Raw genomic sequence first — 26307 nt, 5'->3', positions numbered from 1 at the left:
TGCTTTCCTCACCTGCATCTTCTCCATTTCCTGAACGTCTGTACTCATCTGTCTCCCCACTTGCCTTAACAGTGATAGAGTTCTTCTTGTCCTTACCTACTACCCTGTGAGCCTCTGTATCAAACACATCTTCCTCCATCTCTAAAGGGATCCTACCACCAAACATCTTTATGTCCTCCCACCACCCCCCCCCCCCCCCCCCCATAAGACCTAGGAGCAGATTTAGACCATTAGCCCATTGGGTCTGCACTGCTGTTCCATCATGGCTGATCATGGATCTTACTCAACCGCATCACCTGCCTTCTCGCCATATCCCTTGGTGCCCTGAACGATCAGGAAACTATCAACAGCCTTAAGTATACCCATGGACTTGGCCTCTACCGCAGTCTGTGGCAGAACATTCCACAGATTCACCACTCCTTACCTCTGTTCTAAAAGGTTGCCCCTCAATTTTGAGGCTGTGCCCTCTAGTTCTGGATACTCCCACCAGAGGAAATGTCCTATGCACATCCACCTTGTCTAGTCCTATCAACTTTCAGTAGGTTTCAGTGAGATTCTGCCTGCATTCTTCTAAATGAGTACAGGCCCAAAGCAGCCAAACACTCCTCATGTGTTAACCCCTTCACTCTTGGAAACATCCTTGTGAACCTCCTTGGGATTCTGTCCAATGACAACACATTCTTTCTGAGATATAGGTATCCGTTAGTCTCATGAGACCATGGATTTGACCTTGGAAGGTTTCCAGGGCGCAGGCCTGGGAAAGTTTGTATGGAAGACTGGCAGTTGCCCATGCTACAAGTCTCCCCTCTCCACGCCACCGATGTTGTCCAAGGGAAGGGCACTAGGGCCAATACAGCTTGGCACCAGTGTCATCACAGAGCAATGTGTGGTTAAGTACTTTGCTCAAGGACACAACACGCTGCCTCAGCTGAGGCTCGAACTAGCGACCTTCAGATCACTAGACCAACGCCTTAACCACTGGGCCACATGCCAACAATCTTTCTGAGATATGGGGCCCAAAACTGTTGACAGTACTTCAAGTGTGGCCTGACTAATGTCTTATAAAGCCTCAGCATTATCTCCTTTTATATTCTATTCCCCTTGAAGTAAATGCCAGTATTGCATTTGCCACCTTTGCCACAGACTCAGCCTGTGAAATAACCTTCTGGGAGTCTTGCACAAGGACTCCCAAGACTCTCTGCACCTCTGATGTTTGAACCTTCTTCCTATTTAGATAATAGTCTGCACTATTGTTCCTTTTACCAAAATGCATTATTATACATTTCCCAATACTGTTCCATCTACCATTTTTTGTCCATTCTTCCAATCTAAGTCCTTCTGCAATTGCTTTGCTTCTTCAGCACTACCTACACTCCACCTATCTTCGTATCACCTGCAAATTTTGCCACACAGTCATCAATTCCATTATCCAAATTATTGATAAACTATGTGAAAAGTAGTGGTCCCAATACTGACTCCTGAGGAACAAAACTAGTCACAGGGATTGTTCCCTCCATGATTCCCTTTTCCATTCATTCCTCCCCACTTAACTCCTGGCACTTATCGCTGCAAGTGGTCAAAGTGCTACACCTGCCCATTCAGCTTCTCTCTCATTTCCATTCAGGGCTCCAAACAGTCCTTCCAGGTGAGGCAACACTTCACCTGTGAATCTGCTGGGGTTGCCTTTTGTGTCCGGTGCTCTCATTGTAGCCTCCTTTACATTGGTCAGACCCTTCATAAATTGGGGTTGCTTTGTCTAGCACCCCAGCTCCATCTACCAAAAGCGGAACTTCCCAGTGGCCAAACATTTTAATTCCAATTCCCATCCCGTTCTGACATGTCAGTCAACAGCCTCCTCTTGTGCCACCCTCGGGGTGGAGAAGCAGAACCTTGTATTGCGTCTGGGTAGCCTGAAATCTGATGGCAGGAATATTGCTTTCTCCTTCCGGTAAAAAGAATTTTCCCTCCCCTCCACTCTTGTATTCCCCACTCTGGCCTCTTACATCTTCTTCCTGGGGTCCTCTCCTCCTTCCCTTTCTCCTGTGGTCCATTCTCCTCTTCTATCAGATTCCTTCCTCTCTAGCATTTTACCTTTCCTACCCACCTGGCTTCACCTATCACCTGGCTATCCCCTTCCTCTCCCCCTCTCCCAATCCTGGCCGCCTTGCCCTTCCTTTCCAGTCGAAGGAGGGGCTTGTCCTGAAATGTTGACGATTTATTCATTTGCATTGATGCTGTCTGACCTGCTGAGTTCCTCCAGCGCCTTGTGTGTTGCTAAATTCACTTTCTATGTGTCCTTAATGGATGATTTACAGTGATGATATGGTTTATACAGTTCTTAAAAATGTTCACATGGATTTGTATTGTGAGTTAACTAAAATAGATGTAGGCATGTGGAACAGTGATGGTATTATAATCCCGCAAAGAGCACACAGACAGTAAAAAAAAAAAGGTTATTCTCATGCTTGTACTCTCTCTTACCGAGGTCACCAAAAAAGCAATTTTGGTGGAGATTCCATCTCTGAGCTAATCTGGTAATATTGAGTGAAGTAACTGTTTTTCAGGATAACTGCTATAACCTTTACACCGGGGCTTGTATGTAAACTTAGCTTGTCAGCTAACTCTGCTAAGCAGCCACATGACTCAGTGGTGAGAAGGCCACCTTTCATAAATGATATACTTCAAGGGTCAGTTTGATTTGGGGTTCAACCAAACAGGAACATTGAGAATTCCAATTAAAGGAACCTCTATTTGAGCAAGTGCTGTGTAAGTACTGCCCATGCACAATTACTGGTCGGCAAGAAATAACAGATCATGTACAGCATAACATAAAGTATATTTACCAATTTCAGCTTTTTCAAACAGTTAGATTAGATAGATTAGTTAATAGAAAAAAAAGAAGAAGAGGGCCCATTACATCTAAACCAGTCTAAATGTGCACATAATTGTTGGAGCTCATTTCAGTAGTGGTTGGGTGTACCACTTTACTCACAGTGCTGAATTCGCATTACCAATCATAGGTAGAGTTTCCCTTCTTGGATTCTTCTGTCTCACGAAGCACTCCTGGCATTGGGGTCACCCCTTTGGATAGGGTCCTCCAGGCATCTTCCCTGATCCCCTGTCCTCTGCATTTGCCGCCAAAAGACCACAAACCTTGATGAAGTTTAAGGGAAAGGGGGATTCTCAAGATTCCTGTAAACAATGGATTCAGTACTGACTATGTCTGTGACTGCAGTGTGTTTGAATAATGTCTCACAGCTGCCGCCTTTGGAGCAAGATAATTAAAAGTTTGCCCAGATCCACATGAGATGTCTCTGGGCTTTTCACACCTTTTGATTTTGACAAAAAGCAGTACCTGATGGAAATTAGACAGAACATTCCTTTCTTAATTAAAGCATAAATTTAACGGATGTTCTCATCTTTGTAATTAAGTTGTGGCTCCAACAAACCAGGTAGGACATTCTTTTCTTTAATTAAGGTGGCTGGAGTGTCTGACAAATTGATTGTACTTTTGCCATTGACTTGACCGGAATAGTTATCAAACTGGTTGTTCTCTGTATCAATAGTCCGTTGACTTGACCATAAATGGTTATCAAACTGATTGTTCTTTTGTGTCGGTGGCCTTATAACTTCTGACAATTCTGACATCAGGCAGTGAACTTGTAGAACCGCCGGGGAGATGAGAAAGGTTCTTTCCCTGATGTTGGGTCCAAGTTCACTCGCCGGCTGAGCTCGAAGAAATAAATGGGTGAAAAGATAAGTAACGATCTTTTTGTGCTGCCGTTATTTGATCTAGCAAAGTTGCGTTTACAACCTGACTACTGTCCATCAGAAATATTTCTGTGCCCAGATCTCTATAGAACCTTTTCTTCATCCCACCATCCTGGTTGGCTGACACAATATTTTTAAATTGAGCAATATGGCTCCTAATCTTTAGCCAAAACCAAAACACTCTACCAGCAGGACACACTGTTTTTACAGAAAACTGCTAGAATAAAATACTTTACAGCATAGCAGCAGCAATCTTAACCAGGGTATTTCATTTCTTATTCACAGTGTCAATGGATCAGCATACTTCAACCAAAAATGTACATTTGAAGTCTCAGGTTGCCAGATCTCATGTAAATTCCACAATTTGTTCCCTTTTGGGGAATAGTGTGATTTATATTATTAAATCTCTTGCTTTATCAATGAAATAGTAACAGAGTTGACCTAGCACTTTAATCCATTTAGGGCTAAAATCTTTTTGATTGCTTTTTGATACTGAAAAAGGAATGTAGACCTGTTATAATGAGTTATGCTATTGGTATTTATTTTGATTGTCAAGTTGATAGATTATGCTCATTTCTAAACAATTATGTGTTCATTTTTCTTGCTGGGCATCAAAAGGTATTTAGAGGAATCATGTAAGTCAGGAATTGCTTCTTTTGAAATATGGCACAGATGATTGGAACATTATCCAAATAAACTTTAATTGCTCAATAATTAATTTACCTGATCACCCAGAAATCTTCAGATTTCTGAAATTTTGTTTCAGTAGCTTAATGAGAAGGAACTGTTTGTTATACGTACTAAGTTATTTATACCACAAGGCCCTGACCTTGCTGAGTTAGCTAAGTTCAGTCAAGCCAGGAATTGAAATACTGCAATTACTGTTGTGAATTGCTCAGGGATGTTAAGTTATCGAATGATCTCGCATGTGGACACATCTTTCTCACATCTTTCAGTGGTCCAAGCTCAAAAGTATATCTTTATTATGCTCTAAACTAATGAGTTTCACTTTGACTGGAATACAGCTGAAAGACTGTTTAGACTTGTTCCAAATATGGTTTTATCTATATTGGTGAAGTACCAGATGGTTGCTACGTGAAGCCAGGTGATAGGAGTGTCAATGACTTCAAGAGAAACTCGAGGAAAATGGGAAAATATGGTGATCTTATCTATATAACTTTTTAATAATCTTGACTATCTACTTGGTATTTAATGCAATCTCACATTATGAAATGTTGCAAAACTATGTAGTTGACCCTCTGTAACATACCTCTCTATTCTTTTTTGCAGGTGCAAGCCACCTATTTATTTGTCGCATTTTCTCAAGAGATAGTGTCAACTGTCTTCTAACAAGTACGGTAAGTAAAGTGTCACCTCTTATGAAACATAAAACAGATGGTCAGAGATAATTTGCTGATCTCCTTGGAGATTTTGAGCTCTACCTGTGCGCATGCTGTCCCTAAACCTGTTTCTGTTAGTTGAATGGTGAGATTTGTGTTCCTTTATATAATCTCACCACACTTTAACTAAATAAACTGCACAATAATTAACTACAAGTGACTTGTATAAATCAGATAAACATGATTTTGCAAATTACATTACTGATTGCTTTTCTGAATTATTGTGTAATCTTTATTGAGCAACCTCCTTTAGCCCTTTTGGTGGTATTATTACGTATGTCTGTACTTCTGCCAAAGTGTCAGGTCATAGCAGGTTTGATATTCCTTTAATTTGCTAGCTCAAAGCAAAATACCTTCCTACTGTGGCTGATGAATCTGCATTAGACTAGATTTAGCAGCTGGTCATGTCTCTGTGCCTTTGAATTTAAAGTCAAAACAGGGCTTCCTTGATAATTTATGCTCCTGTTTTAACACACAGTTTTGAGTTGGTGTAACACCTATTGGTTACTGAAAAGAATTGGGAGCCACAACTTGTGCTGATGCTTCATTATCTTGTAAGGGCCTAGTGCACCATATTTTCCAGTTTAAGAATAAATATAATTTCACCTCATGATAGGTTACTTCTGATTGTAACAGAATTGTGAGCAAAGATTGACTGCTTCTGCTTGTGTACTGATGTAGTTGTTACCTGCCAGACTGTTGAATAAGGTTTAAAAAAAAATGCCCTGAATACTTTTTTTTAAAGAACCATGAGTGAAATATGCACAACAGAATTTAGGAGTAGGACTGGCTCCATCCAATATTTTTTTTCTTGTTCTTTTGCCTCCAAACCTGACTTCAGTAGCCCGATTGATTTGGGAGATGATTGGGTGGGAAGAGTGGGACAAAACAACTTTGCCAGAAGAAAGGGGTGGTTGAAGGGACTGAGCAGTAGGAATGTAAAATATAACCGGTTCGGGGGGTGGGGTGGGGGAGGAGATTGCACTTTCATTCTCTTCCAGTGACTGGGTGTGCTTGGCCTTTTAATTCTAAGCTGATATCAGTATTACAGTGAAGATGTGTTTCAACATCCTCAAGGGCATTGTATGGTAGAAAATGAAGCAAGTAATGTCAAATGAACATTGTCATCATTGAACACACACTCAGCAACCATGCTGCAGTGTGTTATAAACATAGAAGTGTCAGCAGTAGTTATTGCCTGTGGTTTGCTGCCTTGACCTTTCAAGCACAAATACAGGCAGTGCTCGAGTTACATAAGAGTTCCGTTCCTGCAAAATGTCTGTGCGCTGATCTCTCAGTAAGTCAGAAATATCTGTTTTCTATAACTAACATAGAGAGTTATTTAATGTAGTTTTGCTATGATTTGGTTCCATTGAATAATCACCCCAACTCTATCCATAATTAAATATATATGCTGTATATAGAACTGCATTCTAGCCGGCATTGCTTAAGCACGTGCTTTATCTGGATGTATTTTGTGCATCCGTTAGCAAGATGAGTTCTAAGGTATCGGAAAAGCCTAAAAGAGCTCGTAAGGGTGTTACTCTTAGCGTAAAGCTAGACATAATTAAGCGTTTTGATCGTGAATGAAGTAAGGACATTGTCTGTGAGTTGAACATGCCTGCGTCCACCATTTGCACTATTTATACGCAGAGAGAAAGAATTTTGAAAACTGCCGATGTTACTGTTGGTTCTGCTCATAGCAAACTGGTCTCTCTTAGTCGGCATCCAATAATGGATAAAATTGGAAGTCTGTTGCTTGAGTGGATTGATAGGTGTATAAAGCGTGGTGTTCCGTTAAGTTTTCTTATACTTATGGAGAAATCAGTCAGTCTTTTTAATAAGCTGAAACAGAAAGCACTGGATGATGGTGATGAAAGTGTTGCGAAAGTGGAACTTAAAGGTAGTCATGGGTGGTTTGATCGGTTTCTGAGGCGAGGTCTGTTTTATAGTTTAAGCAGTGGTTCCCAATCTCTAGGCCACAAAGAATGCAGGGGTGCAGCGGTAGTCGGAATGCACCCAGCACATCTTTAAGAAAAAAGCCGAAATAAATAAGCTAATTAATTAGGTGCCGCCTGACTCGTAAATGTCGGTCCAGATCCGAGGCGATTGCTAGTTGCGTCAGGTGGTTATTCGTATAAGCAAGTGTTTAACTGTGACGAAACTGCAATTTATTGGAGTCTTCCCGATTTCGGTAAGTGATACTACACTGTACATACATTATTTCTACTTTATATAAGCTGTGTATTTTTACGTGTTATTTGGTATGATTAAAGGTTACTGGAGAGATTGTTTCTGCCGAGAGTGCTTGCGCCGCGTTTCTGCTGAGAGCGCTTCCGCGAGATTTTCACTGCGCTAGACAGTGCTGCAGAAAAGTATTTCTACTTTATATAGGCTGTGTATTTATCATATCATTCCTGCTTTTACTATATGTTACTGTTATTTTAGGTTTTATGTGTTATTTGGCATGATTTGGTAGGTTATTTTTTGGGTCTGGGAATGCTCACAAATTTTTCCCATATTAATGGTAATTGCTTATTCACCTTACGACATTCCGGCTTACGAACCATTTCATAGGAACGCTCTACCTTTGGATAGTGGGGGAAACCTGTAACTGAAATTCAGTGTAACTTGGCTTTGAAATATAAATTTGAGACTGTGGGTCTGGACTTATTCTATCAATACCTGGGACCGATGTACCCCAAGATGCCAGACTTTGCCTCAAAGATCCTTTGCATGTTCGGGACAATATATCTCTGTGAGCAGGCGTTCTCCATAATGAACATTAACAAATCCAAGCTGCACTCACAGCTGACAGACAGACATCTATGACAATATGAAAAGCACAACTGCCCAGAAACTGGTCCCTGATGTTGACAGGCTGGTTAAAGCCAAGAGATGCCAGGTGTCTGGAAGCAACAAGTGAAAAATGAGTGACACTGTTCGATGCACTGCGACATGTAAGCAAAATGCGTTTTGAAATATTGAGTGTCATAATCAAAGCTGCTGGTGAACGCAGCAGGCCAGGCAGCATCTCTAGGCAGAGATACAGTCGACGTTTTGGGCGAGACCCTTTGTCAGGACTAACTGAAGGAAGAGCTAGTAAGCGATTTGAAAGTGGGAGGGGGTGGGGGAGATCCAAAATGATAGCAGAAGACAGGAGGGGGAGGGATGGAGCCAAGAGATGGGCAGGTGATTGGCAAAAGGGATATGAGAGGATCATGGGACAGGAGGCCCAGGGAGAAGGAAAAGGGGTGGGGGGAGAACCCAGGGGATGGGCAAGGAGTATAGTCAGAGGGACAGAGGGAGAAAAAGAGAAAGAGAGAGAGAAAGAATGTGTGTATATAAATAAATAACGGATGGTGTACAAGGGGGAGGTGGGGCAATAGCGGAAGTTAGAGAAGTCGATGTTCACGCCATCAGGTTGGAGGCTACCCAGACGGAATATAAGGTGTTGTTCCTCCAACCTGAGTGTGGCTTCATTTTTACAGTACAGGAGGCCGTGGATAGACATATCAGAGTGGGAATGGGATGTGGAATTGAAATGTGTGGCCACTCTGATATGTCTATCCACGGCCTCCTCTACTGTCAAGATGAAGCCACACTCAGGTTGGAGGAACAACACCTTATATTCCGTCTGGGTAGCCTCCAACCTGATGGCATGAACATCGACTTCGCTAACTTCCGCTAATGCCCCACCTCCCCCTCGTACCCCATCCGTTATTTATATACACACATTCTTTCTCTCTCTCCCCTTCTCCCTCTGTCCCTCTGACTATACTCTTTTCCCATCCTCTGGGTTTTTTCCCCCCTCTCCATTTTCTTTCTCTCTAGGCCTCCTGCCCCATGATCCTCTCATATCCCTTTTGCCAATCACCTGTCCAGCTCTTGGCTCCATCCCTCCCCCTCCTGTCTTCTCCTATCATTTCCGATCTCCCCCTCCCCCTTTCAAATCTCTTACTCTCTCTTCTTTCAGTTAGTCCTGACGAAAGGTCTCGGCCCAAAACGTCGACTGTACCTCTTCCTAGAGATGCTACCTGGCCTGCTGCGTTCACTAGCAACTTTGATGTGTGTTGGTTGAATTTCCAGCATCTGCAGAATTCCTCGTGTTTGAGTGTCATAATATTGTGATTCATTCATTTTCTGACTATTCTATTATTGTAAATGTGCTCACTTCAATAAAAATTAGAGGCTAACTGTGTTCATTGAGTTTGATTTCTGGAAGCAGGGTAATAAAAATTAGGTGCAGTTGTGTAGCCTACATTTTCAATTTGTTTCGTTAGGTCTACATTTGTGTCTGCTAATGTTTGATTTCAAATGGTTTATTAATGGAAAGGGTGTGGCTCCCAAAACAATCTTAGCCAAATAGCATAATTTTTTCTTTTTCATCACAACTTTCTTGTAGCCTACGACTGTAAATTAATACCAATCATAAAAATAATGCTTGCGAGGCAATCTTTTTCATAAGAAACAAAATTCGTAAACTGAAACACTCTGTAGTTATAGCAGAGACTGAGACACATGAGGGCAGGTTGAAAAAACGAAGGCAACAAAAGCTGTGGGAGCATGCGTGTGCACAACTGATCGGGCCCGCATGAAGTTGCATTTTGCCCAATCTGGCCCATGACCTAAAATGAGCTTGACACCCCTGAAGTAAAGGGTAGGTTAGGCACAGAGGTTGGAAACTAAACTGGAACAGGACTAATTCGGGGGGAAATTAGACAGGATCTAGCAGAGGTTGATTGGGTGATCCTGTTTGATAGGAAAAGAACAAATGGCAAGTGGAAGGGTTTTTAGAGTGTGATGGCAAGTTCAGAACAGCAGGTTCCTGTTAGGGTGAAGGGTAAACTGGTAAGTTTATGGAAACTTGGCAGATGAGAGATATTACAGCTCTTTTTAAGGAAAAGAAGGAAGCATACATTGGGTTTAGGAGGTCAGAAGCCATTACTGGCTGTAAAAAGATTAAGAATACTTAAAGTGGGAAATCAGGAGGGTAAAGAGAGGGTCCTGTTAAGGGTCTTAGCCTGAAACGTCGACTGTACTCTTTTCCATAGAAGCTGCTTGGCCTGCTGAGTTCCTCCAGCATTTTCTGTGTATTGCTTGGATTTCCAGCAACTACAGATTTTCTTTTGTTTGGGTAAAGAAAGCGCATGAAATGCATCTGGCAGGTAATGTTAAGGGAAATACCAGGTGGTTCTATAGCTATATGAGGAGTGAAATGGTGGCTATGGAGAGAGTAGGTCCGCTTAGAGATCAGCAGGGCCATCTACTGTATGTCTCAAGCTAAAGGAGATGGGTGGCAATTTTTAATGATTAATTCTAGGTGTTTACTGAAGAGAATATCATTATTGCTCAAGAGATAAGGGAAATATGGAGATGTTTTGGAGGATATTCTTATTGCCAGTGAGAAGGTTTTTGCATTCTTGAAGTGCATTAAGTTGGATAAATCCCCATGGCCTGACTGGGTACATCTTTGGACTTTGCAGAGATGCTCTCAATCTCCTCAACAACTTTCAATTCCCTGGCCCTGACTGCCTCATTTTTACTTGGATATCCAGTCCCTATAGACTTCTATCCCCCATCTAGAAGGCCTTAAAGCTCTCTATTTCTTTCTCAACAGAAGACCCAATCAATTCCCCTCTACCACCACTTCCCTCTTTCTGGCAGAGCTGGTCCTCACCAGCAATTTCTCCTTCAGCTCCTCCCACTTCCTCCAAACTCAAAGTATCGCCATGGGCCCCAGCTATGCCTGCCTTTTCATTAGCTATGTAGAACAGTCCATGTTCCAAGCATTCCCTGCTAATACTCCCCTGCTCTTCCTGTGCTTCATTGATGACTGCATTGGCACTGCTTCATGTACCCATGCTGAGCTTGTCAACGTCATCAACTTTACCTGCAGCTTCCACCCTCCTCTTAAATTCACTTGATCAATTTTGACACCTCTCTCCTTTCTTGATCTGTTTCCATCTGTGGAGACAAACTGTCTACTGACAATTTTACAAACCTATTGAATCCCACGGCTCTTTTGACTATACCTCTTCCCTCTCTGTCTGCTGTTTTTTTTTTGAAAGCTATTCTCTTTTCTCAGTTTTTTTCGTCTTTGCTGCATCTGTCCCCAGGATAAGGCCTTCCTTTTCAGGACGTTAGATGTCCTCCTCCTTCCAAGGACGGGGTTACCCTTCCTCCACCATTGATGCTGCCCTTACCCACATCTCCTCCATTTTCCGGATATCTGGATTCACCCCATCTTTCTGCTGCCTTAACAGGGATAGAGTTACACTTGTCCTTACCCAGCACCCTTGAGCCCCTGCATCCAATACATCATTCTCTGCAGCTACAAACACATCTTTGCTTCTTCACTACCTGCCCACTCTCCACTTCTTGCAAGGATTGCTCCCTCCATGCTTCCCTTGCCCATTTGCCCCTCCCCACTAATCTCCCTCCTGGCACATATCTCTGTATGCGACAGAAATGATAAACCTGCCCGTTCATCTCCTCTCTTACCTGTATTCAGGGCACCAAACAGTCCTTCCAGGTGAGGCAACACTTCTCCTGCAAATCTGTTCGGGTCAGCTATTGTATCTGGTGTTCCTGATGCAGCCTCCTCTACATTGTTGAGATCCGAAGCAAATTGGGGGACTGCTTTGTTGAGCACCTTTGCTCCATCTGCCAAAAGCAGAATTTCCCAGTGGTCATTTTATTGTCTGTCCCCATTCTCGTTCCAACATGTCAGTCCATAGCCACCTCTTTTGCCATGGATGAGGCCATTCTCAGGGTGGAGGAGCAATACCTCATATTTTGTCTAGGTAGCCTCCAACTTGATGGCACGAGCATTGATACCAACAATTTTGTTTTCTCTTCACCTCCCCCCCCCCCTTTCCATTTTCTTCTATTCTCACTCTGGCCTCTTACCCCTTCTCGTCACCAGCCTAACAGCCCCTCCCCCACCCTGGTGCCCCTCCTTCCCTTTCTCCTATAGTTCACTTTCCTTTCGTATCAGATTCCTCCTTCTCTAGCCCTTTACCCTTCCCACCCATCTGACTTCATCTATCACTTTCTGGCTAGTCTTTCTCTCCCCCTCTCCCCCTCTCCCCCTCTCCCCCTCTCCCCCTCTCCCCCTCTCCCCCTCTCCCCCTCTCCCCCTCTCCCCCTCTCCCCCTCTCCCCCTCTCCCCCTCTCCCCCTCTCCCCCTCTCCCCCTCTCCCCCTCTCCCCCTCTCCCCCTCTCCCCCTCTCCCCCTCTCCCCCTCTCCCCCTCTCCCCCTCTCCCCCTCTCCCCCTCTCCCCCTCATGTTTGTCCTTGCTTTCCTGTCCTGATGAAGGGTCTCGACTCAAAACATCAACTGTTTATTCATGTCCATAGATGCTCTTGACCTGCTGAGTTCCTCCAGCATTTTGAAGATGAATGGTAACAGTCTTTTCCTCAGTATTGGGGAGTCCAAAACTATGGTGCATAGATTTGGGGTTAGAGGGGAATAGTTTAAAAGGGACTTGAGGGACAATATTTTTTTCAAACAGAAGATAGCATTTATATGGAACCAGCAGCAGAAGTGTGAGAGCTGGTGGAAGAGTATCACTTAGGAAACACTTACATAGGTACATGGAGGGGCAATGCTTGGCGAGAACTGGGCCAAATGTAGGAAATTGGGACAGGCTGGGTGGGCAGTGTATTGGCATGGACTCGTTGGGAAGAAGGGCTTTTATCCATGCTGTATTGCTGTGACTTTATAATTGTTGATCCAGAGCTATGTGTTATCATTATAGGTAAAGATGAACCTGTACTATTTCTTGCCCCCCAACCCCCAATGTTATAATTCTTGAATTCAATCTGAGCCTATGTGGGTGGGGCAAAACTGGTCATAGCTCTCAAGCAATACTACTTCATTTTATTTTAATTGTTTATTGTATTTCAAACACTATTCAAATAATATATCATATAACATTTGCATGTACATTTCTCTTCATATCTTGGATCCGAATCATCACCTATTCTGTTTCTATATATATGGATATATAAAACTGTTTAGAGTATCTTCACAAGTTGCTAAAGTTTAGTCTTAAAAGAACCTTTTTAAATAACAAAAAAGCATGCTGGTGGCAATTGATACAACTCTTCCCAGCAACCACCTTTCAAACCTCTCACTTTTTTGACTGTACCATTCATTCATGACTCGGTTATAAAACCATATGTTAGTTGATTTTATGAATTAGTTCCAGGCCATCTCAAAGAAAGCACTCTTTCATTTTCACCATTACTATACACATTTTTTAATGGAGAAAAGTTCTGCGTCTGTCTGTATGTTGAAAGGTTGGTAAATTGAGAATATTTCATTGATGACTTCAGTGTTAACAATTTCAAAGGCTATGGGTTCAAATTCAGACTTGGTGCAGCCATGGTTTTTGTTTGTCATGTGGACGTGAAGTTGTTCACATGTACAGAATTCTGAAGGGGAGGTGGGGGCTGGACAGAGGATATGCTGAAGAGAACGAATTTCAGAATAAATGATCACCCACTTGATGTGGAGAAAGCATTTCTTCTCTCAAATGGTACTGAATCTTTAGAATTCTCATCCCCAGAGAACCCTGGAGATTAAATCATTGAACACGTGTGGAGAAATTTTTATTCTCTAGAGGAGTTGAGAATGGGCAGGAAGATCAGGGAACAGCCATGAAGTAATTGATTGGTGTAGTTAGCTCAAGGATCCTATTTCTTAGACTTCATCATTAACATCAGCCATTTATATAGTATCTTCTCGTGAAACAAAATATTCCAAGGTACTTCATAGCAGCATGAGAAAACCAAATTTGAACTCCAGCCATGAAAGGAGATATTAGAGGGGATAAAATAGAACTTGACCGAAATTAGAGGGAGAGATGTTTTAAAAATTTCCAGAGCAAACTTCAGTATTTGGGACCCAAGTACCTGGTGCCATTGTCATTGGTTACAAAGCATAATAGATTCTAAAGGGACTGGAGAGTCAGGATGTGGGCAGCATGTTTCACCAGTTTACGGGGTGTATGAATCGGGTTTATGGTCTCAAGTTAGAGCATGGGATCTGGGACTAACAGGAGGAAGAGTTTCTTCAGCTTGGAAGATGGTGAGCCTGTGGAATTCATGATCTTAAGGTGTACAAGGTTAATATAGGAAAAGGATAATCTAGATTGAAAAGGCATCAAAGATAAGGACAGATGGTAGGAATACGAGATTGCTATAGATGATGAGTCATGATGGTATTGAATGATGGTTCAATATCAAGGGGTCAAATGGCCTACTTCTTGGTTTCTAGATTTGTGTAAACTGTTCAGCCTGCTTAAGAAAGGCAGCAGCTTTTTGCAATTGGAAATGAAACTGAAAATTCTGGAAATGCTCTCCAGCTCAGGAAATTGAGAAATATATAATACTTCTGGTCTCTGGCCTTTCGTCAAAACTCTTTCCGAAGGTGCTGTCTGATCTGCAGGGTATCTGCAGTATTTTGCTTTTAGATTGATATTTGGATTTCATTGAAGAATATCAATGCTCTGATTTTGTAATTACTCATTAAGATGTTTTAGTATTGAAGAACAGGACAGAGCTACCATGTGGGAAGTATATTGTAAAATGAAATTGCTAAGTATATGTTACATTTTAAAGAATCCAGAAATGTGTTTAAGATTGGCTATTGTGATCTAATAATACACTTGCTAATTCACTTAATATCTTTATCCCCAATTTGACAAGCTACCATGCTTACCATATTTCCCGTTCCTCAAAGCATACCGGGAAAGGAACCCAGTATGTTGCAAAGAGAAAAGAACATTTTAAGTAAGATTGCAAATCCTTTTTGCCCCTCTACAATGAATTAATGTATTGTATTTCATGAATATGTTGGAGCAGTTGATCTATGCTTTTGGAGAATCATTTTGTTAATGAGAGCTCCTCATGCTTGAGCAAGTCTTTATTTGATAATTTGCCTCAATAGTTATCTTGAATTAACCTAAATCATCTTGCAACCCGTGAAATAAGGTCAGTCTTATTGTAGAGTTTTCTTGATATCATGGATGTAATTGATGCAGCACATGTATTTTCAAAGGGGGATTCTCTAGTCTTTGAGGGGCCTCCAAGGTCAATAGATTCCTACGTTTGTTGACTAGATTGGGTTACAAAAGTACAAATATATGATTTAGGAGCTAGGTGTAGGCCACTTGACCCACTAAGCCTGCTCTACCGTTTAATCAGATTGTGGTTGTAATTGTAATCTTAACTCAGCCTTCCTGTTTCCCTGTGGTAACCTTTCACTCCCTATCTTATCAAATATTTATCACCTATAGAAAAATATTCAAAGACTATTTCCAGTGCATGTTGAGGAAGATAATTCCAGAGATTCACAGCTTGCTTCACCTGGATCCCTCTTTCTAGCCTGCTGCCCCCTCTAACACTTTTCATAACTGACTATTGCACTCACTTTAGCAGATTAACTAATCCCCTTCTGAACCTGTAGCACACACTCAAACCCAACATCATCATGACACTTGATATTTGGCTGCTGCACCTTGGGTTGATTAACGTTGTAGTCAAAAATGTCATACTTCTGCTGCCAGTTCCCACCCTGCTCTCTTCCCGAACTCATCCCTTTCTTTTGTGGTCTTTATCTCAGGGAATGGGTTGACAATCAAAATTCATTACAAACCCACCTACTATCCTGACCATGCTTCATCCTATCTTGTTTCCTGCAAAGGCTGCATTTCATTTCACCAGTTCCTTCACCTTTGCTTTGATGACAAGGCTTTCTATGCAGGGACCTAATGATGGAGGAAGACTATCAAGAGTAAGAAAAGTGTAAGGAGGCTCTTAAACAAGAAATTGGGAAGGCTCAGGGGGAATCATGAAGAATCGCTGGTAGTCAGGTTTAAGGTAAATCCATATGTAGCACACACGAAATGCTGGAGGAACTCAGCAGGTCAGGTAGCATCTGTGGAATTGAATAAACAGTTGCCATTTTGGGCCGAGATCCTTTTTCAATCCATATGTGTACGAAAGGCTGAAGAATAGCCAGGGAAGGAGCAGCACACGTCAGGAACAATGTCTGTGTTTGGAGCCAGATGATATAGCTGAGATTGTAAATGAAAACATTTCATCAGAATTCACAAAAAAACAGGCGTTTTAGTTGGGGGGGGAGAGCAAGCTTTTCTAGGAACTTAGTGGGTTAGGCAGCATCTTTGTAGGGAAATGGACAGATGGTGTTTTAGATCGAGACTCTTCTGGACTGCGAGTAGAAGTGGGATGTCCAATATAAAGAGGGGGAGGAGTCGGGGAAGAGCTGCTAAGTGATTGGTGGACTTGAATGATGAGGGACTGACTAGCAATTGCAGTCAGGTGGTAGAAGATAATGACAGAGGATGGGAGTAATGTGTGGGACAACAAAGGGCTGCAGACTATGGGATCTGATTTTAAAAAAGTGAAGAGGAACCAAATAAGGGAGGTGGGTTGGCAGACAGGAACAGTGTGGGGAGGGGACCCAGTGGGAGGAGTGTGTGGAAGATGGGCAGATGAAGTCACATGTACATCAAAATATGCAGTGAAATGTATCGGCGGAAGCATGGTGACACTTGCGGGCTGCCCAGCACAATCCTCACTAATTTGATTTGACATAAACTCTGCATTTCACTGTATGTTTCAATGTACATGTGACAAATAAAGCTGATTGTTAAGAAAATCTTTAAACTAACCAGATTAAGAGACAAAACAGATCTGTCCCAAACTGTGCGTTAAGTTCAGACTCAGTTTTATTTATCCCATGTACATAGAAATATACAGTGAAATGGATCATTTGAGTTAACAATCAACACACTTGAGGGTGACAAAAGTGTCGCCAACATTTTGGTACCAATGTAGCATGCCCGCAGTGTTCAGCAGAACAAGATAGAATACAACAAAACAGAAAACAGCAAGCAACAAAACAAATGCCGAAACAAGCCCCGTTCCTCCCTCTCAATGCACATCCACGTAGTGGCATGGGTACACCTTTAACAATATGCTAATAGCAGGAGCATTCATCTATTGTCCCTCCCATGTAATTTCAAGGAGACCGAATCGAATGATTGGTTTCACTGGCTACAAATATCAGTTGGAATTTAAATTGTGTACAAGTTTTATTTCCTGAATTATGGACATGCTATGTGGGCATCAGTTTCATCAACCTCGCCTCCATCTACCATCCTGCCCTTAAATTCACTTAGTCCATTTCTGACACCTCCCTCCCCTTACTCGATCTCTCTGTCTCCATCTCTGAAGACGAACTGTAGACTGACATCTTTTATAAACCTACCAATTCCCATGGTTAGCTTGACTATACTCTTCCCACCCTGTCTCCTGTAAAAATGCTATTTATTCCCTCTTCTCAGCTCCTTTGTCTCCAACACATCTCTTTCCAGGATACGGCTTTCCTTTCTAGGACGAAAGAGATGGCCTTCTCCTTCAAAGATTAGGGTTTCCCTTTCTCCACCATTGATGCTACCCTCACCTGCATCTCCTCCATTTCCTGAGGAGAAATCATCTTCCTGCTGCATTTATAACATTCCTCTTGTCCTCACCTACCACCCTGTGAGTTTCTGCATCCAACGTCTCTTCCGCCATCCCTAAAGGGGATCCGACCACCAAACATGCCTTTATCTTCTGCCCCCCCCCCCCACTCTCCCTGCTTTTCTGCAGGGATTGCTCCTTCCATGATTCCCTTGCCAATTAGTCCCTCCTCACTAATCTCCACCCCCACCCCCACCCCGTCGCCACTTATTGCTGCAAGCAGCCAAGCTGCTATACCTGTCCATATACCACCTTCCTCACCTCCACTCAGAGCCCCAAGCAGTTCTTCCAGGTGAGGCAACACTTGTTAATCTGCTGGGGTTATCTTTTGTGTCTGGTGCTTTCAATGTGGCCTCCTGTACATTGGTGGCATCCATCGTAAATGGGTGAGGCGGGGGTGCTTTGTCGAGCATCTTTGCTCCATTTTCCAAAAGCGGAACCTCCTGGTGGCCCAATATTTTAATTTGGATTCCCATTCCAGTTCCGACATGCCAGACCATGGCCTCCTGTTGTGCCACGATGAGGCCACCCTCAGAGTGGAGGAGCAACACCTTATATTCTGTCTGGATATTGTCACGTGACCGGCAACAATGAATATCAATTGAGTCAAGTTTTATAAAAGCAAACAAACATTTATTAAACTCCAATCAACAATAGCGAAAAATATTCAAATAACTAATTTAACCGGAAGTTAACTGCTATACGGCAACTCTGGAACAGTTCTTCAAAGGGTAAATGCGAAAACAGTTCTTAAAGTGGTAAATTCGAACACAGTTCTTAGAATGGTAAATTCGAAAGTCCAGGAGATTTATACAGTCAATTAGGAGAGACTTTCCTGAAGTAAAGAATTCCTTGAAGACGTCACGTTACTGCTGATCCCAGCCGGAACCTACCTTGTCCGCAGGGTTCACAATGACGGAAATAAAACAGTTTAAAGGAACTGACCTTTTCCTCTGGTGAATAGACACTGCACTATCCTTCCTACTTTAGCAGGGGATATCTCAGTTGCAGCTCACTTTTACTTGAACGAAAATTCAATAAAGGTCGATCTTCTCCAAAACCGCCAAGCGATATCAGCTTTACTCGACTTGGTGAATTCCTGTATTTTGGTAAGGTCTTCACTCTCCAATACTATTTACAATAGAAAGTAGAACTCCACTGTAAAACAAAACTGCGTCATAAGCGGAATACGCAGCAAAACGGAATATCTAACCCAAAACTAAACTGAAAACTAACTGCGTCACCAGGGGTCTCCCTTTTATATACCTGTTGAGAACAGGTCATTATGTGACCTTACTTGTGGGAAAATTACATCATGTGACCTCTGCAAGACCATTACATCATCCTCATAAGACAGTCACAAGATATCCATGAAGTATGTAACGATATACTCCAACCAGATGGCATGAATATCAATTTCTCCTTCCAGTAAAAAAAAATTGTCCTCCCCCCTCCCTCTTCTTTTATTCCCTCTTCTGGTCTCTTACGTCTTCTCACTTGCCTATTACCTCCCCTGGGTCCTCTCTTCCTTCCCTTTCTTCTATGGTCCACTCTTCTCTCCTATCAGATTCCTTCATCTCCAGCCCTTTACCTTTCTTCCCCACTTTGCTTCATCTCTCACCTTCTGAATATCCTGCATCCCCTTCATAGAAAAACCTATGAAATAAAATCATAACATAAGAGGGTTAGTACACTTTTTGAGGATGTTGGTCTAATTGATATATGGAGGGACCTTTTCCCCGACAGAAGGGATTACACTCATTATTCTGCCCCCCATTCTGTATATACAAGAATAGACTATTTCATAACATTTGGAAAAGACAAAGACAAAATAATCACCTGTGGAATTGGGACAATAGATGTAAGTGACCATGCACCTATATATTTATCTGTTGATTTTGACCTACAACCAAAGAATACTATTTGGAAACTAAATTTTAACTTTAGTTCCAAAATGCATCAGGCTTGTTCAGGTGTTCCTTTGAACCTTTTGAACAGAACTTTTTGGCTGTAATGAGCAAAGGTATGTTTGGAGAAAAAAGGGTGCAGAATTTCATGAAAAGAATCCCTCTCCAACTGTTAAGCACAGGGTAGATCGATCATGCTTTGGACTTGTGTTGCAGCCAGTGGCACAGGGAACATTACTGGTAGAGGGAAGAATAAATTCAATTAAATACTGGCAAATTCTGGAAGCAAACATCACACCGTCTGTAAAAAAATGCTGAAGATGAAAAGAGGATGGCTTTTACAACAGGATAATGAACCTAAACACAACTTAACATCCACAATGGACTACCTCAAGAGGCGCAAGCTGAAGGTTTTGCCATGGCCCTCACAGCCCCCTGACCTAAACATCATCGAGAATCTGTGGATAGACCTCAAAAGAGCAGTGCATAACAAAATGGTCCAAGAATCTCACAGAACTAGAAGCCTTTTGCAAGGAAGAATGGGCGAAAATCCCCCAAACAAGAATTGAAAGACTGTTAGCTGGCTACAAAAAAGCATTTACAAGCTGTGATACTTGCCAAAGGGGGTGTTACTAAGTACTACCATGCAAGGTGCCCAAACTTTTGCTTCGGGGCCTTTTCTAGTTTTGTTATTTTGAAACTGTAAAAGATGGACATAAAGAAATTTTCTTAAAATATTAAAGAAATGTGTCATCTTTAACCTTGTGCCTTTTGGAAATCAGTTTATCTTTTACTCAACACACATCAAAGTTGCTGGTGAACGCAGCAGGCCAAGCAGCATCTGTAGGAAGAGGTGCAGTCGATGTTTCAGGCCGAGACCCTTCGTCAGGACTAACTGAAGGAAGAGTGAGTAAGGGATTTGAAAGTTGGAGGGGGAGGGGGAGATCCAAAATGATAGGAGAAGACAGGAGGGGGAGGGATAGAGCCAAGAGCTGGACAGGTGATAGACAAAAGGGGATATGAGAGGATCATGGGACAGGAGGTCCGGGAAGAAAGACGGGGTGGGGGGGGGACCCAGAGGATGGGCAAAAGGTATATTCAGAGGGAGAAAAAGGAGAGTGAGAGAAAGAATGTGTGCATAAAAATGAGTAACAGATGGGGTACGAGGGGGAGGTGGGGCCTTAGCGGAAGTTAGAGAAGTCGATGTTCATGCCATCAGGTTGGAGGCTACCCAGACGGAATATAAGGTGTTGTTCCTCCAACCTGAGTGTGGCTTCATCTTTACAGTAGAGGAGGCCGTGGATAGACATGTCAGAATGGGAATGGGATGTGGGATTAAAATGTGTGGCCACTGGGAGATCCTGCTTTCTCTGGTGGACAGAGCGTAGGTGTTCAGCAAAGCGGTCTCCCAGTCTGCGTCGGGTCTCGCCAATATATAAAAGGCCACATCGGGAGCACCGGACGCAGTATATCACCCCAGTCGACTCACAGGTGAAGTGTTGCCTCACCTGGAAGGACTGTTTGGGGCCCTGAATGGTGGTAAGGGAGGAAGTGTAAGGGCATGTGTAGCACTTGTTCCGCTTACACGGATAAGTGCCAGGAGGGAGATCAGTGGGGAGAGACTTCTCTAACTTACACTAAGGCCCCACCTCCCCCTGGTACCCCGTCTGTTACTCATTTTTATGCACACATTCTTTCTCTCACTCTCCTTTTTCTCCCTCTGTCCCTCTGAATATACCCCTTGCCCATCCTCTGGGTACCCCCCCCCCCCCGTCTTTCTTCCCGGACCTCCTGTCCCATGATCCTCTCGTATCCCCTTTTGCCTATCACCTGTCCAGCTCTTGGCTCCATCCCTCCCCCTCCTGTCTTCTCCTATCATTTTGGATCTCCCCCTCCCCCTCCAACTTTCAAATCCCTTGCTCACTCTTCCTTCAGTTAGTCCTGACGAAGGGTCTCGGCCTGAAACGTCGACTGCACCTCTTCCTACAGATGCTGCTTGGCCTGCTGCGTTCACCAGCAACTTTGATGTGTGTTGCTTGAAATTCCAGCATCTGCAGAATTCCTGTTGTTTTCATCTTTTACTCACTTAGCTATTCACGGTAACAGAGATTTTGACCAGGGGTGCCCAAGCTTTTGCATGCCACTGAATATAAAAAAAATTAAGGAAGATATTACAAGATGGAACCTAATTCTTTTTTTAGTCTTAGTTCAAGGATTGAATCTATTAAAATGAATATATTGCCCAGACTATTAAATCTCTTTCAGACCCTACCAATAGAGATTAATCAGAATCAATTCAATGAATGGAACAGAATGTTATCACGATATATATGGCAAGGTAAAAGGCCTAGAGTTCGTCTCAAAACTTTGCAATTAGCCAAGGAAAAGGGGGGGGGGATGGGGCCTACCTTCTCTTAAGAGATTGTTATTTTGCAGCACAGTTGAGAGCTGTGATTTGTTCGTGCAACCTTTCATATGACGTTCAATGGAAAAACATTGAGGAGGGGATACTTCCCATCCCCATACAGGCAGTTTTGGCTGATAACAACCTACAAAGGTACATAAATACTATTGATAATCCATGGATGAAATGGACTCTTAAAATATCGAAAACTATTATAAAAGAATATAAACTAGAGGGAGATATTGCAATTCTTAAATGGTGTGCACATGACTCAGATTTTACGCTGAATAAACTGGATGCTAGATTTAAGGACTGGACAGCTAAAGGAATAACGGTTCTTTGCAATATAATGAAAGAAGGAACACTGTTCAGTTTTGAAATGCTTAAAGAGAAACACTTATTAGAAAACAAGAGTTTTATCGGTATTTACAGATGCAACAGTATGTTAATAGGAGGGTTAAAAATGTAACCAAGACAAGTACATGTTTGATAGAGCTATTTAGAAAAGCATATAATTCAGATAATGATAGTAGAATCATTTCAAGTGTGTATAAGGGTTTGTTAAATCTTAAAACACATTTGACTTCATACATTAAAACAAAATGGGAGAAGGAAGGAGGGATAATTATATCTGACGAAGAATGGACAATAATATGGAGGTATCAATGGAAGTGTACCAATTCAGAGAAATGGAGGGAGTTTGGATGGAAAAACTTGATAAGATATTTTATTGCACCCTCTCAGAAATCTCATTATGATAGTAACCTCCCTGTTTGCTGAAGAAATTGTGGAAATCAAAATGCAAACTATTATCATATTTTCTAGGATTGCCCTGTTATCAAAGACTATTGGAGTGGGATACACAATGCCCTACAAGACATTTTTAAATGTGAAATACCCTTGGAAAATAAGACCATATATTTTGGGTATATTCCTCAAGAATGGTTGAAAAGAGATAAATATTTAATGAATGTACTGCTGGTGGCTGGTAAAAAGACTCTTAGTAGGAAATGGTTATCACAGGAGAGCCCAACCTTAAACGCATGGTTGGAAATTACAATGGACATTTACAAAATGGAGAAGATAACAGCATCTGTTAATCATAAGTGAGAACAATTTGATTCATACTGGGAAAGGTGGTTTAACTACATAACACCTCAGGCCTGATTTTATTCTCACAAATCAATGAATATGTTGTTTAAAAAAAAAGAGCACTCCCTACTTGTACATAGTTTCCTCCTTTTGGTTGTTCTTTCTTTCCTCTCTTTTCTATAGGTGTATACCTCAGATAAATATTATGTGGAGATTCATGGCAAATATGATTATGTGATACATATGTACAATATCTGAAATACATCTTATGGAAATGTTTGATGATGAACTTCAATAAAAAATAAGTTACAAAAAAAAGTAATTTACTGTGATGTGTTGGCATGATATACAAGAAAATACAACAACATTCAACAACTTAAAACTAGGTTAAATGTTAATGCGTGGATATGGAATAAACTGTGCATAAATTCATTCATTCCGGTATATATTTACAATGAAAATAGCATAATAAAAATTGGTTTGAAGTGTTTACTGTACAGTGACTGAGGTAATAGATAGAGAGGGTGGGTGGGGGACTAACTAAAATGATTAGATTAAATGGCTAGGGGGAGGAAACTTTTAAAATGGTGTGATGTTTTTGTTTGAATTGCCCTATAACGCTTTGCAGAAGGGAGCTTTTGGAAAAGGCAGTTTGCAGGGTTGGTTGTGTCTGCAATGATTTCCTTGTCCATTTCTTTGTCGTGGGCACATACAAGTCCTGCAGTGATAGTAAACGGCAGACAATGACTTTTTCAGCTGACCTGACAGTTCACTGTAGCTTTTTTAAATTCTGAAAGGCTGTTGTACCAAGCCAGACAGTAATGGCTGATGTATGGATGCTCTCTACGATAGCAGTGTAGAATTGCACCAGTATGTTCTGGGGAAGATAGAATTTTGCCACAAGAAATAAGTCCTCTGCCAAGCCTTTTTGTTAATGAAGGAGATATGGTCCTCCCACATGAAGTCCTGTCAAATATGATGCCCAGGAACCTGAATGTTGAAACAGTGCTAACTAGAGTTGTTGATGATGAGTGGGTGGAGAGGAGACACATTTCTCCTGAAGTCAATATGTATCTCCATGGCTTTGAGAGTATTCAGCTCCAGATATTGTGATTGAAGCAGGAAACAAGCTTGTTTACTTCCTGGTGGGACATGGTATAGGGGTTATGGTTAACCTTAATGTAATTCTGTGCATGCATTGTTTAATGAGCAACTTTTTGAATCAATTTATGATTATAGAAAAGCGATGCCAGGTTGTCATGTGTCCAGTTACAAGGTTTGATAAGGCTTTCATGCAACTTATTTGCACATAGTAGCTTGTTAAAATAAGCCCATGAGATCTTTGGGAGAGAAGCAAATTAGAATCCAAAATTGTCTTGCCAGCAGGAATTAGGAAATAGTAATTGCATAGCATTTTTGTGATTTGGAAAGTTGTTTTTAGTGGGTTTTCCATTGTTCAGTACTTGTTTCCCTGTTTTGTCGTCGTATAATTTATACTTTAATGTATGGGGCATAATAAATAAGTCTGCAAGTGTTTCAGAAATTGAGTTTGTGGTTGATGAGGAACACTTTAGAATGCAGGAACATCAGATATCCCACCCTGAAAAAACTCATTTCACGCGGGAGATTCCCGGGAGAGGTGGGATGTCTGCAATAGCAATAGCTCCTTAGCAGCTAACCAGCTAGTTTAAATAACGTTCGCTATGCTAATGACCGAATGACACCTGTTAAACTCACCTCAACATGCCTTTTACATTTTAACCCACCATGGGCAATAGAAAAATCACTGTTGCAAACAGCACAGCGAGCAACACTGTCATTATTTTGATCCCTATTAGGCAGGGGTACACTTTAGTGTAGTTTGGGGTGATGTACGTTTTATATTTTCTTTTTTTGGAATACTCTGCCACTCCAACTTTTTTTGGAACTCTCTTGCTCTCGCGCGTTCTGTTGCTCGTGGTTGCTCTCACTCGCGCTTGCGCTCTCGTGCTTGCTTTCTCGCTCTTGCTTGTGCTCTCTTGTGCGCACTTTCTTTCTGGCTCTTGCTCTCGCTCTCTCTCTTGTGGTCGCTCTCACTCACGCTTGCTTTCTTGTTCTTGCGCTCGCTGTCTTGCTCTTGCGCATTTTCTCATGCTCGCTCTCAAAAAAATCAATTTCCGGGACATTGTATGTAATTTGCGGGCATCAGAGAGCCACTATTAATATGCAGGAGACTCCCGGAACTTCCGGGAGAGGTGGGATGTCTGGAACATATTTACGTAGTATGGTGAAGTGGATGGAAAAGTAACAAATGGAATTCAATCCAGAGAAGGGTGAAGTACAATGGATTCTGGTGAATTAGATCAGATCAGGACCAGTACAATTTGGCCCAGTTAAGCAGTTGCCCCAATTAGCCAAAGTTTCATGGAAATAGTTGAAGTATTTTTAAAAAAATACCATTTAACTGAGTAACAAAATTTGTATTTAAGTGAAATACTGAACAAATTAGAACCCTATCAATATTAGTACAGTACTATTTTCTATTATTTCTCTTCTTGGATCCTCACTTCCTTTATTTGTAAGTAAACTAACTGATAATTTAATAGTTAAACATACTCTGAGGATCTGCAATTTAGAAAATTCAGGTCACAGATCTCTCAGTGGGTGAGCATCTGGGGGACAGTGACCACCGCTCCCTGGCCTTTAGCATTATCATGGAAAAGGATAGAATCAGGGAGGACAGGAAAACTTTTAATTGGGGAAAGGCAAATTATGAGGCTATAAGGCTAGAACTTGCAGGTGTGAACTGGGATGATGTTTTTGCAGGGAAATGTACTATGGACATGTGGTCGATGTTTAGAGATCACTTGCAGGATGTTAGGGATAAATTTGGCCCAGTGAGGAAGATAAAGAATGGTAGGGTGAAGGAACCATGGGTGACAAGTGAGGTGGAAAATCTAGTCAGGTGGAAGAAGGCAGCATACATGAGCTTTAGGAAGCAAGGATCAGATGGGTTTATTGAGGAATATAGGGAAGCAAGAAAGGAGCTTAAGAAGGGGCTGGGAAGAGCAAGAAGGGGGCATGAGAAGGCCTTGGTGAGTAGGGTAAAGGAAAAGCACAAGGCATTCTTCAATTATGTGAAGAAAAAAAGGATGACAGGAGTGAAGGTAGGACCGATTAGAGATAAAGGTGGGAA

At 41.9% G+C, this 26307-nt stretch overlaps 1 protein-coding gene across 4 annotated transcripts in view; it reads left to right on the top strand.

Moving 5' to 3' along the window:
• Window positions 1–26307, top strand: part of kdm4b (lysine (K)-specific demethylase 4B) — a 550987-nt gene that overhangs the window by 59089 nt on the left and 465591 nt on the right. For all 4 annotated transcript variants that reach the window (XM_072244640.1, XM_072244641.1, XM_072244642.1 and 1 more), the window contains one exon: window positions 5062–5129. The gene's annotated coding sequence lies outside the window, so the exon portion shown is untranslated. The remainder of the gene's footprint in view (window positions 1–5061; window positions 5130–26307) is intronic.

This window comes from Mobula birostris, chromosome 26, assembly GCF_030028105.1.
Source record: "Mobula birostris isolate sMobBir1 chromosome 26, sMobBir1.hap1, whole genome shotgun sequence".
Classification (NCBI taxonomy): Eukaryota; Metazoa; Chordata; class Chondrichthyes; order Myliobatiformes; family Myliobatidae; genus Mobula; species Mobula birostris.
The sequence above is the reverse complement of the archived record's forward strand: the minus strand, read 5'-3'. Positions and strand labels throughout refer to the sequence as shown.